The following is a 6,000-nucleotide window of genomic DNA, read 5'->3' as shown; positions in this document are numbered from 1 at the left end:
AGCACTCCCCATACCTTGGAAGTCATCTTTCTGCTCAAATCAACATTGATGCAGAAATCCAGCATCATGATCCATGCAGGCTCTGTTTTCACCAACCTGAAACAAAGGGTTTTTGAAAACTGGGACATCTATCCCAAGACAAACCTGCTTGTATGCTGTGCAGTGGTTGTCCCAGTGCTACTGTAAGCATGTGAAACCTTGACAGCCTACAAGCATTGTTTGAAAGCACTTGAACAATATCATCAACACTGACTCAGGAGAGTCCTTGAATCTCTTGGTAGGATAAGCACACAAACACTAGCATCCTGGAAGAGTCGAACATAACCAGCATTGAAGCCATTATCATTCATCAACAACTTTGTTGGACTGGTCACATGGTTTGGATGTCTGATCAGTGCCTCACAAAACGGATTCTGTTTTCAGAGTTGGAGGAAGGACAGAGGAGCATTGCGGGGCCAGCAGAAGTGATATAAGGACGTGCCGAAGGTACACATGAAAGAGTGCAGCATTGTTGTGGATGCTTGGGAGAGCCTTGCCCAAGACCATCCCCAGTGGAGAATGGTAATCTATGAGGGGATGGCACAATTTGAGAGGTCCCACAGCAGTGCAAATGAGGAACATAAGAACATAAGAACATAAGAATGGCCATACTGGGTCAGACCAAAGGTCCATCCAGCCCAGCATCCCATCTGCCGACGGTGGCCAATGCCAGGTGCCCCAGAGAAGGAGAACAGAAGACAATGATCAAGTGATTTATCTCCTGCCATCCATCTGCTGCCCTTGTTCTGAAGGCTAGGGGCACCATACTTTATCCCTGGCTAATAGCCATTTATGGACCTAACCTGCAAAAATTTATCAAGCTCTTTTTTAAACCCTAATAGAGTCCTGGCCTTCACAGCCTCCTCGGGCAAGGAGTTCCACAGGTTGACTGTGTGCTGCGTGAAGAAAAATTTCCTTTTATTAGTTTTGAACCTACTACCCATCAATTTCATTTGGTGTCTCCTAGTTCTTGTATTATGGGAAAAGGTAAATAATTTTTCTATATTCACTTTCTCCACACCATTCATGATTTTATATACCTCTATCATATCGCCCCTCAATCGCCTCTTTTCCAAACTGAAAAGTCCCAGTCTCTCTAGCCTCTCCCCATATGGGACCCGTTCCAAGCCCCTAATCATTTTAGTCGCCCTTTTCTGAACCTTTTCTAATGCCAATATATCTTTTTTGAGGTGAGGAGACCACATCTGCACGCAGTACTCAAGATGTGGGCGTACCATAGTTTTATATAGGGGAAGTATGATAGGAGAGACGGAGAAAAAGAAAAGAGCATCAAAAACTGCCACATGTCCCTCCAACAACTACCAACACCTGCCCCTTCTGTGATAAGACCTGCAGTTCCAGAATTAGGCTGATCAGCCATCAGTAGGTTCGCAAATAGGGGGGTGACATGAAGACATCCTACTCTTTATTGAGTGACCACCAAGCAGTACCTTTCAAGACATCTAGATGAGTTTATGTGTAGTGCTGGGGAGGAATTGCTAGTTGTAATACCCATAAGTAATACTGACACAGAGAGGTCCTGGAGGCCAAATTTAGGTAAGAGATTAAGTTTAGGACCTCCATGGTAGCATTTTCTGAAATGTTTCTAATTCCATCCACAGGTCCAGTTAGACAGAGCTGCATTTTCTCAATGTTTAAATGAGATGAAGATAGTTTTCATAGGAAGAATTTAGATTTATTAGAAACTGGGCAAACTTCTGGGAAAAGAGGACCCTTACAGGAAGGATGGGCTGCCATCTAAATCAACAGGGAACAAGACTAACAACATTTAAAATTAAACAGGTAGCAGAAGGGTTTTAAAAAAACAAGAAACAAAAAGCAAGAAAAAAAAACAAGAAGTGCAGAGTAGCACACAGTTCAAACAGTGGTGCCTTTAAGGGGAATTTATTAAAGAAGATATGCTATAGCCTTGTAAAAAGCAGAGTGTAGAAGCTGATAAAATATAGGGAGTAACTATAGAGAGATGGTCAAACGAAACAGTGCTATTCAATAACGTCAGATGTAGGCAGACTATTAAATGTTATAAGTACTTGTGTACAAATACAAGAGGTCTAAACACTAAGATGAGTGATTTTGAGTACTTGGAATTAAATGAGAATATTTATATAATAGGCATCACAGAAACTTAGTAGAATGATGATAATCAAGTGGACAGGGTGATACCAAGATAAAAATATATATAGGAATGACAGAGTGGGTTACATTGGTGGAGAGTGATATTATATGTGAAAGAAAGCTTGAAGTCAAATACATTAAAAATCTTAAATGACTCAAGCTGTACCTTGGAATTTCTATCCCTAGAAAAGTATAATAGTAGTATTATACTACTTGATCACAGTGTGATGATGACTGAAATTCTCAGGGAGGGAGAGGATACAAAACCAGCAAACCCAGTAATAATGGAGGATTTCAGCTATCACCACATAGACTTTATGCATATCCTCTTAATATGGGTGCAGAGAGAAAATTTCTAGACACCAGGCACCATCAATAAGTATTTTTTGAAATAGCTGGAACCCATAAGGGGAAAGGCAATTCTTGATTTGGAATTAAGTGGCGCACAGAATCTGACCTAAGATATGAGTACAGCCAACTGCTCAGTAATAGCAACCATAGTGTAATTAAATTTAACATCTTTGTGGGGGAGGAGAATATCAAAGAAGTTCACCATAGTAACATTTAACTTGAAAAAGAGGAACTACACAAAACCCATGAGACTAGTTACACAGAAATTAAAGGAACTTAACTGAAATGCCCGCAAACTGCAAGGAGACTTTTTAAAAAACCGTCATAGAGGCTCAAACCATATGTATGCCCCAAATTAAAAAATAAACAGTAAGAGAATCAAAAACTGCCATGCTGGCTAAACAACAGAGTAAAAGAGGAAGAGACAAAAAGATATGTTTTAAAAACTGGAAGTCAAATCCTCGTGAGGAAAATAGAAAGGGGCAAAAAATTCTGGCAAATGAAATGTAAAAATAAAATTAAGCAGGCCAAAAAAAGGAATTTGAAGAGCAGCTAGCAAAAGACCCAAAGGTAGCAGCATTTTTAAATACATCAGAAGCAGGAAGTGTGCCAAACAATCAGCATGAGGCACTGGATGATCAAGGTACTAAAGGAATACTCAGGAAAAATCAGACCATTACAGAGAAGTCAAATCAATTATTGAATTTATTTTCACAGCAGAGGGTGTGAAGGAGATTCCCATACCTGAATCATTCATTTTAAGTGACAGCTCTGAAGATCTATCCCAGATTGAGGTGTCAAGAGAGGAGGTTTTGGTACAAATTAGTAAAGTAAACAATAATCAGAAATCAGGATCAAGAATTCTGAAGGAACGCAAATATAAGTTGCAGAGCTGCTGACTGTGGTATGTAAACTGTTGCTTAAATCAGCCCCTGTACCAGATGACTAGCAGATCACTAAAGTAATGCTGATTTTTAAAGGATCCAGAGGCAATCCTATAAATTATAGGCCAGTACACCTCTCTCAAACATCTAGATTAATGTGATATATAAAGGAAGAAGCAACAGCTTTCATTAAAGAAAATTATGCCTCACCAATCTATTAGAATTCTTTGAGGCTGGGTGTCAACAGACATGTGGACAAAGCCAGTCAATGTGGTGTACTTGGACTTTGAGAAGGACTTTAACGAGGTTCAAAGGTGGTAGTCAGGAATAGAGAGAAGGTCCTCTCGTGGATCAGCAGCTGGTTAAAAGATAGGAATAAATGGTCAGTTTTCACACTGGAAAGAGAGAACGAGCAGAGTCCTACAAGGATATTTACTGGGACCATTGCTATTCAACATATTCATACATGAGCTGAACAAAGAGGGAAACAATGAGGTGGCCAAGCTTGCAGCCAATATAAAATTCTCAAGGTAGTTAAATATAAAGCTGACTTTGAAAAGTTACACACAGATCTCAAAAAAAAGTGGATGACTGGGCAACATAATGATGGATGAAATCCAGTGTTGATAGATGCGAAGTAATGCAGCCTGAAAAATATAATTTCAGGTATACATACAAAATGATGGGGTCTACATGAGCTGTTGACTCTCAAAAAAAGAGATCTTGGTGTCTTTGTGAATAGTCCTCTGAAAATGTCTGCTCAATGTGCTGTGGCAGTCAAAAAAGCTAACAAAATGTTAGGAACCATTAGGAAAGCAATGTATAATAAGACAGAAAATATCATAATGCCACTATGTAAATCCATGGGACACCCACCTCTTGAATAGCGGTTCTGGTTGCTCCATCATGAAGACATATTAGAATTGGAAATACAGTGAAGGGCAACAAAAATGCTTAGGAGTATGGAACAGCTTCCATATGAGAAACGATTGAAAAGATTGTGACTTTTCAGTTTACAAAAGAGATGACTAAGTGGGGCTGTGATGGAAAGCTATAAAATGATAGATAGTGTGGAAAAAGGGAATAAAGGAGTGCTATTTACCCCTTCACTTAACATAAGAACCATGGTCACCCGATGAAATTAATAGGCAATAAGTTTAGAAACCAAAAAAAGAAGTACTACTTCATGCAATGGACAGTCAACTGGTAGTATTCATTGCTAAGGGACGTTATAAAGGCCCAAAGGGCCCAAAGTATAAACGGGTTAAAAAAAGTTCATTGGGGGAGGGCTTGGTATATCAATGACTATTAGCCAAGATAGTTAGAGATTCAGCCCCATTCTGTGGATGCCCATAAACCTCTGACTGCCAAAAGCTGAAACTGGATGACGGGGTACGGATCACTGAATAAATTGCCCTGTTCTGTTCATTCTTCTGAAGCATCTGGCTCTGACCACTGCTGGAAGACAGGGTAATGGGCTAGATGGACCATTGGTCTGACCCAGTATGGCCAGTCTTACAAAAAGTGAGAGTGGGATCATGCAGAAACTAATGCAGCTTCAGTAAGATTTTGACTGTAGGATGAAGGACATGCCTTCTATCCTATGTCCTCTCCTCTGCCCATGGAGGATCCTCCGCAAGGTTCTATGGGAGAGACGTTCAGTGGAACTATCTCACTTCTCACTACTGCATAGAAAAAAAAATCAGATGTATGCAATTCCTTCTATACACAGGCCAAAGTGAATGTGATGTTGTGGGCCTAAATGTGGTACTAACAACCAGTTGGACAAAAACAGTGTCAATACAGTCTATGTACTTTGGTTCAGACCCAAAGCTGGTGTCAAAATCAGCATAACTCCATCTGAAAAATCTATCTAAAATTGCTACTTTTTATGGACTTGGAAGGGGCTGGGGAGGGAAATGACATTTGAAACTTATGACAATAGACAAAATGACAAAATATACCTAAGACAATGACAGTATATAGAGAGCACTAAGCCTGCACAGTAAAGCAACATGTTTAACTACAGCCATAGCTCACTGGTGTACAGTATTTAATGCCTAGCTGTTACCAAGCTCTTTTTGCTCCCAAAGGGAATAGCTGTCCTCCTTCTTGTATTATATGGAGTTTCTGCCTGTCTGATGACTAAGGAACATACATATCACCTTGAAGTGCAGCACTGCTTCTTAAATAAGATAAAGCATAAGGAAAGGCACATCTGAATATGAGCTGCTATTAAAAACATTTTATAGGTGCAGAATGGTATTTTTAACAATATTAGCATATTCTAAAAATATTCAAAACATTAGATTAAAGGGTAAATCCAAGCAGGAAGCCTTGCTTCCCCAAGAGATGCTGTATTTGAGAGTCTGTTGTCAGGGAGCTGGAGGTCAACCCTTCACATACAAGAAGGGAGAACTACTGTGTAGTGTGTGTGTGTGTGTGTGTGTGTGTGTGTGTGTGTGTGTGTGTGTGTGTGTGTGTGTGTGTGTGTGTGTGTGTGTGTGTGTGTGTGTGTGTCTAAAATATGATGATCCTATTAAAGTTGGAAAACATACCAGGCAATTGAAGGCCTATTTCCGAAAGCTAT

This window comes from Carettochelys insculpta, chromosome 2 (genome assembly GCF_033958435.1).
Source record: "Carettochelys insculpta isolate YL-2023 chromosome 2, ASM3395843v1, whole genome shotgun sequence".
Taxonomy (NCBI): domain Eukaryota; kingdom Metazoa; phylum Chordata; order Testudines; family Carettochelyidae; genus Carettochelys; species Carettochelys insculpta.
The sequence above is the reverse complement of the archived record's forward strand: the minus strand, read 5'-3'. Positions refer to the sequence as shown.